We start from the raw sequence: 12,143 nt of genomic DNA, 5'->3' as shown, positions 1-12,143 counted from the left end.
CAGCTGGGGTCAGGGCTGATTTGTCCATGCAAACAGCCAAAGTCCCCAGTGAGCCACACACAGCTCCTGCCACCCTGTGCACACAGAATGATAGCATGGTTATGGGTGGAAGGGACCTCAAGGATCATCCAGTTCCAACCCTCCATGCCATGGGAAGCTATAGATGCTGTGAGCTTTTGGCCACCAGGGCATCAGTGTCCAAATCCAGGGTGGGAATGCTGGAATCTTGGATTGTGATGGCTCTGGATGCGAGATGGTCACATCCTTTGCTGGAAGGAGAGTGTTTAAAAAGAGGAGGAGAAAGGAAGGTGTTTTTTTCCCCTCCAAGGAGTGAGTCTCAAGACCTAATGGATCACCTGGTAGTCCTTAGCCCTGAGATAGTGCAGGATTCCCCCCTGTAATGTTTCCACCAATGTTTTTTGTCTAGTCTAGTTTGCAAAGTCTGAAGTGGAGAGGATTTTCTCGAGGTCTGGCATTGCTCACTTGCCTCTCTGGTTTATGTTGCAGCCTCCTTGCCAAGGTGGCTTCAATCTCCATCTCTGTGAGGGGATTATTAGAGTTAAGGCAGAAGGGAAGTAAGGAATGAAGACAAATCATCTACAGCCAGAGTGGGGAGAAGACACAACAGCTCTTTGCTCTCTTCTTGCTCCAAGTGAGACAGGTTTTGGTGGGACCCAGAGGTGATGTGAGCCACACTGGGGTCATGCCTCCCTGGGAGCCCAGTGCTTGGAGGTTCTGCAGAACAGAATAGAATTAACCAGGTTGGGGAAAAGACCTTTGAGATCATCGAATCCAATCTCTCTTTCTATGAAGAGCTTCTTCCTAACATCCAGCCTAAACCTCCCCTGGCACAGCTTGAGACTGTGTCCTCTTGTTCTGGGGCTGGGAGAAGAGTCCAACACCCTCCTGGCTACAACCTCCCTTCAGGGAGTTGTAGACAGCAAGAAGGTCTCCCCTGAGCCTCCTCTTCTCCAGGCTAAGCAACCCCAGCTCCCTCAGCCTCTCCTCACAGGGCTGTGCTCCAGACCTCTCCCCAGCTTTGTTGCCCTTGGACTGATGATCTCAGAGGTCTCTTCCAACCAAAAAAGACCCCAAGATTCTATGGTTCTAGTTTGTGTTGTGTGGTCCCTTGGGATGGGGTTTGTGCTGGGGGTTAGGAAGAAGGTCTTCCCAACAAGAGAGATTGGCCATTGGGATGTGCTGCCCAGGGAGGTGGTGGAGTCCCCATCCCTGGAGGTGTTTAGGAAGAGCCTGGCTGAGGCACTTGGTGCCATGGTTTAGTTGATGAGATGGTGTTGGGTGATAGGTTGGACTGGATGATCTCAGAGGACTTTTCCAAGCTGCTTCATTCTGTATAATGGTGGAGGTTGGAAGGGTCTCTTCCTAAACACCTCCAGGGATGGTGACTCCACCACCTCCCTGGGCAGCACATCCCAATGGCCAATCTCTCTTGCTGGGAAGAATTATGAACCATGATGTGTGTGCCCTCACTCATACAGGGAATAACTCTCACTCAGGAGCACCCAAAATATGCACTCAGCAAAGAAAGGCTGAGAACTCCTTCCATCTGCAGAAGCATCCTGAGGCAGCCATTTGAAAGGGAAAGGATAACTGCAAGGTCATTTGCTTCAAGAATAGACTAGAATAGACCTTACCTTCAAGATCATTGAGTCCATTTGTTGAATGATGAGAGCAGACTCCAGGGGCCCCCAGGTAAAAATAGCATCAGCAGCATAATAATCAAAAGACTAAACAGCTCCTGCTCCCTCTAGGCATCATTTTTGCACCCATCCCAGAGCCAGGGGCAAGACCCTCAGCCAGCCAAGACAGCACCCAGAGGAGCTCAGCCCCAGCCAGCACCCGTGGGTGAGATTGGAGCAGCAATCAAGATTGGAGCAGCAATCAATGTTGGCCCTAACAACCGGGGGGCCACCAGGCCCCCCGGCCTTTGTTGTCACCACCACCATCACCCAGTGTGCTCCATGGGCACTCACCAGGGATGAGAGGAGGATCCTCAGCCCAGATGGGCTCAGCTTGGGGCTGCTGCCCTGACTGGGGGGGATTAAATAGGGGAGTGGGTGGGGAGGGCCAAGTGTCCACACCTGGGGTGGGAGGAGACTCCAAGAGAGCCCAGGTGCTCTGGGTTTGAGGGGAAAAAGGGATGGGTGAGGGACTTTTGGGGTGTCAGATGGTGATAGGACTGGGGGGAATGGAAAAAAAAACCTAGAAATGGGTAAATTCAGATTGGATGTGAGGATGAAGTTCCTCCCCATCAGACACTGGAGCAGGTTGCCCAGGGAGGTGGTGGAAGCCTCATCCCTGGAGGTGTTTGCAGCCAGGCTGGATGTGGCTGTGAGCAACCTGCAGCAGTGTGAGGTGTCCCTGGCCATGGCAGGGGGGTTGGAACTGGCTGAGCCTTGAGGTCCCTTCCAACCCTGACAAATCTATGGTTCTATTCTGTAGAATTTCTTCCTAACATCCAGCCTAAACCTCCCCTGGCACAGCTTGAGACTGTGTCCTCTTGTTCTGTCACTGGTTGCCTGGGAGAAGAGACCAACCCCCACCTGGCTACAACCTCCCTTCAGGGAGCTGTAGAGAGCAGTAAGGTCTCCCCTGAGCCTCCTCTTCTCCAGGCTAAGCAACCCCAGCTCCCTCAGCCTCTCCTCCCAGGGCTGTGCTCCAGACCCCTCCCCAGCCTTGTTGCCCTTCTCTGGACACCTTCCAGCATCTCAACATCTTCCTGTGCTGGGTAGAAGGTTGGGCAGGTTGATCTTGGAGGTCTTTTCCAACCTTAAATGATTCTATGGCAAACACATCAGATGCCACCAACCCCCTCCACCATCCCAGCTGAGCATGAGCTGTTTGCTCATTTGCTTGCACAGTTAAATGGAATTAAGCCATTTGGGGGCAAAAATTCCCAACTGTTCTCTTTGGAAAAGCTTCTCAAACATCTGACTGGGGTGGGGGGAATGCCACTTAGGTCAGCTGCTGGCCAGTCACAAGTGGTGTTCTTCAGGGCTCAGTGTTGGGGCCACTTCTGTTTAACATCTTCATTGGTGACCTTGATGAAGACACAGAGTGTGTCTGCAGTGAGTTTGCAGATGACACCAAGCTGGGTAGCAGTATTGATCTTCATGAGTGTGGGGAGGCTCTACAGAGGGACTTGGATTGATTGGGTCCATGGCCAAGGTTAACAGGATGAGCTTCAACAAGGCCAAGGGCCAGGTCCTGCACTTGGGGCACAACAACCCAGAGCAGTGCTCCAGGCTTGGGGCAGTGTGGCTGGAAAGCTTCTGGCTGAAAGGGACCTGGGGGCTCTAAGGGACAAGCAGCTGAATAGGAGCCAGCAGTGTGCCCAGGTGGCCAAGGAAGCCAAAGGCATCCTGGCTGGGATCAGCAAGGCTGTGTCCAGCAGGAGCAGGCAGGGGATTGTCCCCTGGCACTCAGCTCTGGGAAGGCCACACCTGGAGTCTTGTGTCCAGCTTTGGGCAGCTCAGTACAGGAGAGATGTGGAGGTGCTGGAGCCAGGGCAGAGGAGGGCAAGGAAGCTGGGAAGGGCCTGGAGAATAAATCTGATGAAGAGTGACTGAAGGAGCTGGGGATGGTTAGTGTGGAAAGGAGGAGGCTGAGGGGAGACCTCCTGGCTCTCTACAACTACCTGAAAGGAGGTTGTGGAGGGGCTGCTGCTGGTCTCTTCTCACAGGTAATTAGGGACAGGACAAGAGGGAATGGCCTCAAGCTGCACTGGGTAGGTTTAGACTGGACAGTAGGAAACATTTTTTCATGGCAAGAGTTGTCAGGGATTGGAATGTGCTGCCCAGGGAGGTGGTGGAGTCCCCAAGCCTGGATGTGTTTGAAGGTGCTTTGGCTGTGGTGCTTGGGGCTATGGTTTAAGGGTGACCCTTGCAGAGCAGGGTTCTGGGTGGGACTTGGTGATCCTGAGGGGCTTTTCCAACATGAGTGCTTCTGTGGCTCTGTGATCTGATGGAAGGCAAACCCTTCTTGCCTTTGCCTCTGCCCTTGCTGGGTGATTTCTGCTTCATTAGCACGGTATTAATGAGGCTGGGTGTTAGAGCAGGTGTTAAAGGCAATCAGAGCAGCTTTATTAGGCTACAAATTGTCTGGCTCTGACACAGGCAGGGGGATGAGCCCACTCTCAGTTAACCTTTGCCTGCCTGCATGACTTGGCTGATTAAACAGCCATTGATGACGACCTTCAGCCCAGGGAGCCTCCAAAGGTGATGCAGCATAGACTCTGCAGCATGTAAATCTTCGGGGGATGATCACCTTTGCAATTTAGGAAGCCATAAAGTCATTTGGAAATGATGCAACAGCCTGCAAGGGCCAGGAGCTAACTGTCTGGGGCTAAATTGGTGTTTACAGTGCAGGCTGGGAGAGGGAGGCTGGACATGATTGCATTTACCATGGTTGCAGTGTTAGATAATGCTTGGACTTGATGATCTGAGAGGTCTTTTCCAGCTGAAATGATTCTCTGGTCCTGTAATTCTGATTCCCTGATTCTAGAGCATAGACAAATATTGAGTATGATGGGGGCTGGAAGGGACCTCTGGAGATCACAGACTCCCAGCATGGTAGGGGGTTGGAAAGCACCTCTGGAGATCACCCCCCTGCTAAAGCAGGGCAGCCACAGCAGCTTGCCCAGCAGCACAATGGCCAGGTGGCTTTGGAAGCTCTCCAGGGAAGGAGACTCCACAACCTCTCTGGGCAGCCTGCTCCAGGCCTCCAGCACCCTCACACCAAACAACTTTCTCCTCATCTTTAGACAAGCTCCTGGGTTTCAGTTTGTGCCCAGTGCCCCTTGTCCTGTCACTGAGCAGAGTCTGGCCCCAGGCTGTTGCCCCCCACAGGTCCTTCAGCTCTTGCTGAGCACTGATCAGATCCCCTCTGGGGCTGCTCTTCTCCAGGCTCAACAGCCCCAGGTCCCTCAGCCTTTCCTCCTCCCAGAGATGCTCCAGGCCCCTCAGCATCCTTGCAGCCTCTGCTGGACTCTCTCCAGAAGTTCCCTGTCTCACTTGAACTGAGGATCCCAGAACTGGACCCAATATTCCAGCTGTAGCCTCACCGGGTTGGAGTAGAGGGGAAGGAGAATCTCCCACGGGCTGGCTGGTTGGAGAAGGATTCCCAGACCCCCCTTCCAAAGCTCCTCTGGCAGCACTGCCCCTCTGCTCTCCAGCCCATGCTTTATTGCTTCCTTCCAGAGCCATACATTTGCTGTGACTGTGTGATTCCTCACGTGTCACATTGCCTGACAGGGCAGATTTATGTTCCCTGGTGGAGAAAGCCCCACCTAGGGCATCCCCCGAGCCTCAGCCCTTTCACAGACCAGCCACCCACCAACCCCACTCCAACAGGGCTGGGAGAGGCTGAAGCAACCCCACAACCTGCCCTTCAGCTGGGGAAATGTGGGACATGTTAGCAGCACTTCATAAAGCCCAGCCCCTCCTTGGCCTTGTACAGGGTAGGGAGCGTGACTGAGGGGGCTGTGCAGCGCCCCACACCTCTAGGTCACCGGTTCAGAGCTAGACAAGCTTCCAACATCCCCATCCAGTTGTATTTCATGTCTTTTGATGGCTTGCAGCAGGTCCTGCAGTCTGCTGCAGAGAGGGCTCAGGCTCAGGATAGGATAGGATAGAGTAGAGTAGAGTAGAGTAGAGTAGAGTAGAGTAGAGTAGAGTAGAGTAGAGTAGAATGAACCAGGTTGGAAGAGACCTTTCAGATCATCAAGTCCAACCTATCACCCAACACCATCTGATCAACTAAACCACGGCACCAAGTGCCTCAGCCAGGCTCTTCCTAAACACCTTCAGAGATGGTGACTCCACCACCTCCCTGGGCAGCACATTCCAATGGCCAATCTCTCTTGCTGGGAAGAATTTCTTCCTAACATCCAGCCTAAACCTCCCCTGGCACAGCTTGAGACTGTGTCCTCTTGTTCTGGTGCTGGTTGTCTGGGAGAAGAGACCAACCCCCATCTGGCTACAGCCTCCCTTCAGGGAGTTGTAGAGAGCAAGAAGGTCTCCCCTGAGCCTCCTCTTCTCCAGGCTAAGCAACCCCAGCTCCCTCAGCCTCTCCTCCCAGGGCTGTGCTCCAGACCCCTCCCCAGCTTTGTTGCCCTTCTCTGGACACCTTCCAGCAACTCAACATCTTTCCTAAACTGAGGAGCCCAGAACTGGACACAGGACTCCAGATGTGGCCTAACCAGTGCTGAGCACAGGGCAGAATGACCTCCCTGCTCCTGCTGGCCACACTGTTCCTGATGCAGGCCAGGATGCCATTGGCCTTCTTGGCCACCTGGGCACACTGCTGGCTCATGTTCAGCTGCTGTCAACCACTGCCCCCAGGTCTGGGGATGTAAGGGGTGGGGACAGTGAGGGGTGGGAAGGGTAAGGCATGGGGAGAGTAAGGGGTGGGAAGAGTAAGGGGTGGGAAGAGTAAGGGATGGGGAAAGCAGGGGATGGGGAGAGCAAGGGATGGGGAGAGCAGGGGATGGGGAGAGCAGGGGATGGGGAGAGCAGGGGATGGGGAGAGCAAGGGATGGGGAGAGCAAGGGATGGGGAGAGCAGGGGATGGGGAGAGCAAGGAATGGGGAGAGCAGGGGATGGGGAGAGCAAGGGATGGGGAGAGCAAGGGATGGGGAGAGCAGGGGATGGGGAGAGCAGGGGATGGGGAGAGCAAGGAATGGGGAGAGCAGGGGATGGGGAGAGCAAGGGATGGGGAGAGCAGGGGATGGGGAGAGCAAGGAATGGGGAGAGCAGGGGATGGGGAGAGCAAGGGATGGGGAGAGCAGGGGATGGGGAGAGCAAGGGATGGGGAGAGCAGGGGATGGGGAGAGCAGGGGATGGGGAGAGCAAGGGATGGGGAGAGCAGGGGATGGGGAGAGCAAGGAATGGGGAGAGCAGGGGATGGGGAGAGCAAGGGATGGGGAGAGCAGGGGATGGGGAGAGCAAGGGATAGGGAGAGCAGGGGAGGGGGAGAGCAGGGGAGGGGGAGAGCAGGGGAGGGGAAGAGTAGGGGAGGGGGAGAGCAGGGGAGGGGGAGAGCAAGGGAGGGGGAGAGCAAGGGAGGGGGAGAGCAGGGGATGGGGAGAGCAAGGGATGGGGAGAGCAGGGGATGGGGAGAGCAGGGGATGGGGAGAGCAGGGGATGGGGAGAGTAAGGGGAGGGCTGCTGGGAGGTGCGTGTGTTCCCTTCCCCGTGTCAGTGCTCTGCAGAGCACAGGCAGGGTGGGAATCTCCAAGATAAGGTCTGTTTCCAAAGAAAGGCTTTTAAAACATCCCAGTGGAATTTCCTGAGCCACTCAGACACATAAACATTGGTGCTGGCCCAGGGCAGAGCCTGTCCGTGCAGACGGAGCAGGCTTTTGGAGGGCGTCTGGTGGGGGTCGGGCCGGCCCCAGGACCTCCTGCTGACAGCTTCGTGCTGCCCAGAGATTGCCAGTTTCATACAGGCACAGGTTCATAGAATGGGTTGAGTGGGAGGGGATCATTAAAAGTGATCCAGCCCAACCCCCCTGCAGCCAGCAGGGACATCTGCAACGGAAGCAGGTTGCTCAGAGCCCCAAACAACCTGACCTGCAATGCTTCCAGGGATGGAGCATCTCCCACCTCTCTGGGCAGCCTGGGACAGGCTCTCACCACCCTTAAGGGGAAAAATGCCTTCCTTCTCCCCAGTCTGAATCTCTCTCTTTTAGTTCATCACCTCTTGTCCTGGCACAACAGGTCCTGCTCAAAAGTCTGTCTCCTGCTTTATTCTCAGCCCCCTGAAGCACTGCAAGGCCACCAGAAGGTCTCCCTGCAGCCTTCTCTTCTTCAGGCTGAACAAGCCCAACTCTCTCAGCCTGACCTCACAGCAGAGGGCTTCCAGCCCTGCCAGCATTGCTGTGGCCTCCTCTGGCCCTGCTCCAGCAGCTCCCTGTCTGTGCTGTGCTGAGGACTCCAGAGCTGGCCCCAGCCCTGCAGGTGGGGTCTCAGCAGAGCACAGCAGAGGGACAGAATCCCCTCCCTTGACCTGCTGGCCACAGATCAGCTGCAGATCCTTTGCAAAGGCAAAAGTCACACTGCCAGACAGAGAAGCATTGATCAGTTGTTAAGTTCAGGTGTATTGGTAGTTCACTAGTTCCTTTATTACAGGCTCACAGGATGTTAGGGGTTGGAAGGGACCTCTGGAGGTCATTGAGTCCAACCCCCCTGCCAGAGCAGGAGCATGGAATCCAGCACAGGTCACACAAGAACACATCCAGATGGGGCTTGAATGTCTCCAGAGAAGGAGACTCCACAGTCTCTTAGTTCCTTTGTTAGTTCATTGGTTGCATCTGCTCACTCCTCACCACCATGCAGGTGTAAATGGATGTCCCTGCTAAGAGGCTGTGCTGCTCAGCTTAGCAAAGCTTACTCCAGACTCATGTGGGCATCACCTCTTGCAGCAGTGAGGGGCATGCTGTTGCCTTGCTGTACCACTCAGGTAAGTTCTTCATAGAAGGAGAGATTGGCCATTGGGATGTGCTGCCCAGGGAGGTGGTGGAGTCCCTGTCCCTGGAGGTGTTTAGGAAAAGCCTGGCTGAGGCACTTGGTGCCATGGTTTAGTTGATAAGATGGTGTTGGGTGATAGGTTGGACTGGATGATCTCAAAGATCTTTTCCAAGCTGGTTAATTCTATTCTATTCTATTCTATTCTATTCTATTCTATTCTATTCTATTCTATTCTATTCTATTCTATTCTATTCTACTCTATTCTATTCTGTTGTGTCTATCCTATCCTATCCTATCCTATCCTATCCTATCCTATCCTATCCTATCCTATCCTATCCTATCCTATCCTATCCTATCCTATCCTGTTGTGTTCTCTTCTGTTGTGTTCTATCCCAGCCTATCCTATCCCATTCCATTCCATTCCATTCCATTCCATTCCATTCCATTCCATTCCATTCCATTCTGTAGAGTTCATTTTGCAGCCCCCAGAGCCAGCTGCATCCTGGCCATGGCCATGCACCAGCCCTTCCCCTGCCTGACATCTGCCTGTTCAAACTGGTGCAGGGATGCTGCCCTGCAGAGGTAATTATGCAGCTGAGTTCTCATTTAAACCTCTCATTTAACAACTGACTTAGCAGCAGCCAGGCAGTTTAAGCCACGTGGCTAATTTATGAAGGCACACAACCCAAAAGGAAAAACCAACACCAGCCCCTCAGAGGCTCCTCTGTGATGTCAGATGGTTGAAGAAGAAAAGCCCTCAAAGCAAGGAGGGAGTGAGGAGATGCTGGTCCAGAGGCTCAGTCTACTTTAGGGCTGCTCTTCCCAGTGAAGACCTGTTCTGCTGGACAGCCACTGGGGAGTGAGGGGACATTGGTGCAGAGGTTAAGCCTGGCTCAGGGCTGCTCTTCCCAGCAAAGACCTATTCTGATGGAAAGCAATTAGGGAGTGAGGGGACATTGGTGCAGAGGTTAAGCTTGGCTCAGGGCTGCTCTTCCCAGGACATTGGTGCAGAGGTTAAGCTTGGCTCAGGGCTGCTCTTCCCAGGACATTGGTGCAGAGGTTAAGCCTGGCTCAGGGCTGCTCTTCCCAGGACATTGGTGCAGAGGTTAAGCCTGGCTCAGGGCTGCTCTTCTCAGGACATTGGTGCAGAGGTTAAGCCTGGCTCAGGGCTGCTCTTCCCAGGACATTGGTGCAGAGGTTAAGCTTGGCTCAGGGCTGCTCTTCCCAGCAAAGACCTATTCTGATGGAAAGCAATTAGGGAGCGAGGGGACATTGGTGCAGAGGTTAAGCCTGGCTCAGGGCTGCTCTTCCCAGTAAAGATCTATTTCACTGGAAAGGTTAAGTCTACTTTAGGGCTGCTTTTCCCAGCAAAGGTCTGTTCTGATGGAAAGCAATTAGGGAGTGAGGGGACACTGGTCCAGAGGCTAAGCCTGGCTCAGGGCTGCTCTTCCCAGTAAAGATCCATTTCACCTTGATAGGGTGCTTGGTTGCATGGTCTAGCTGATTAGGTGGTGTTGGATGATAGGTTGGACACGATGATCTTGAAGGTCTCTTCCAACCTGGTTTATTCTATTCTATTGTATTCACTGGAAAGATTAAGTCTACCTTAGTTGATTAGATGGTGTTGGGTGACAGGTTGGACTTGATGACCTCAAAGGTCTTTTCCAACCTGGTTCATTCTATTCTATTCTGCCTGGGCTGGTGGCAGCTTGGCTTCACATTGAAGCAAATCAAACAACAAATGAAGGCCAAATCTCCTTTCTTCTCCTGTAGCCTCAGGTCAGCCACACTTTGTGACCCACCCCTGGAGGTGCTCAAAAAGGGATTGGATGTGGCACTTGGAGACATGCTTTAGTTAGTCATGAGATGTTGGGTGATAGGTTGGACTTGATCATAGAATCAATAAGGTTGGAAAAGACCTCAAAGATCAGCAAGTCCAACCTGTCACCCAACACCTCATGGCTACTAAACCATGGCTTCAAGTGCCACGTCCAATCCCCTCTTGAACACCTCCAGGGATGGTGACTCCACCACCTCCCTGGGCAGCACATCCCAATGGCCAATCTCTCTTGCTGGGAAGAACTTTCTCCTCACCTCCAGCCTAAACCTCCCCTGGCACAGCTTGAGACTGTGTCCTCTTGTTCTGGTGCTGGTTGTCTGGGAGAAGAGACCAACCCCCACCTGGCTACAACCTCCCTTCAAGGGAGGTGTAGACAGCAAGAAGGTCTCCCCTGAGCCTCCTCTTCTCCAGGCTAAGCAACCCCAGCTCCCTCAGCCTCTCCTCCCAGGGCTGTGCTCCAGACCCCTCCCCAGCTTTGTTGCCCTTCTCTGGACATATTCAAGAGTCTCAATGTTCTTCTTAAATTGAGGAGCCCAGAGCTGGACACAGGACTCAAGGTGTGGCCTAACCTGTGCTGAGCACAGGGCACAATGACTTCCCTGCTCCTGCTGGCCACACTGTTCCTGATGCAGGCCAGGATGCCATTGGCCTTCTTGGCCACCTGGGCACACTGCTGGCTCATGTTCAGCCTACTATCAACCAGCACCCCCAGGTCCCTTGATGATCTTGAAGGTCTTTTCCAACCTGGTTCATTCTATTGTGTTCTGCCTGGGCTGGTGGCAGCTTTGCTTCACAGTTAAGCAAATCAAACAACAACAACAACTAAAGGCCAAATCTCCTTTCTTCTGTAGCCTCAGGTCAGCTAGACTTTGTGACCCATCCCTGGAGGTGTTCAAGAGGGCACTGGACATGGCACTTGAAGCCATGGTTTAGTCAGTCATGAGGTGTTGGGTGACAGGTTGGACTTGGTGATCTCTGAGGTATTTTTCAACCTGGCTCATTCTATTCTATTCTGCCTGGGCTGCTGGCAGCTTGGCTTCACAGTTAAGCAAATCAAACAACAACAAGAAGAACAAATAAAGGCCAAATCTCCTTTCTTCTGAAGCCTCAGGTCAGCCAGACTTTGTGACCCATCCCTGGAGGTGTTCAAGAAAGGACTGGATGTGGCACTTTGAAGCCATGAGGTGTTGGGTGATAGGTTGGACTGGATGATCTCTGGAGGTCCCTTCCAACCTCTAATGCACTGTGATAAATCCAGAGAGGCTTCCCCTCCAGCCCCTGCTGCCCTGGGCATCCCTGCTAAGAGGCAGCAGCGGCAGCAGCAGGCAGCCACCCTCCTGCCTTTCGCTTCTCTCCGTCCCTGCAGGGGGACCAGCAGCAGCCCACCCGCGGCTGCTGGCGCTGCAGCCTCCCTCCCGTGCCGGCGGCTGGTGTTTAATCCTTGGGAGGATGACTCATGGGGAAATGCCAGCCTCATCCGCCAGGAATTTTAAACAGAGCCTTCTTTAAAACAAAGAAAAGGGAGAGAGAGGGGGGGGGGGGGGGGGGGAAAAAAGGGAGAGAAGGAATTGAAGAAAGCAACCATCTGTCTGCAGCGGGAACGTGCTGTTTGCTTCTCTTTCTGCCGGAGAAGGGACAGAGGGAGGCAGGCAGAGCCGTGCCAGGGGGCTGGGGCTTGCCCATCCAATCTGCTTCACCTCCTTTCGGCCACCAAAGCCACTCGGGCTCCGGCTGGCTGCCTGCTGATGGCACAGCTTGCCGTGACAATATCCCCTTAACAAAGCACGGCCGGGAATGGAGAGGGGATTAAACCAC

The sequence above is a fragment of the Dryobates pubescens genome, chromosome 2, assembly GCF_014839835.1.
Source record: "Dryobates pubescens isolate bDryPub1 chromosome 2, bDryPub1.pri, whole genome shotgun sequence".
NCBI lineage: Eukaryota > Metazoa > Chordata > Aves > Piciformes > Picidae > Dryobates > Dryobates pubescens.
Note: the sequence above shows the minus strand (reverse complement) of the source record.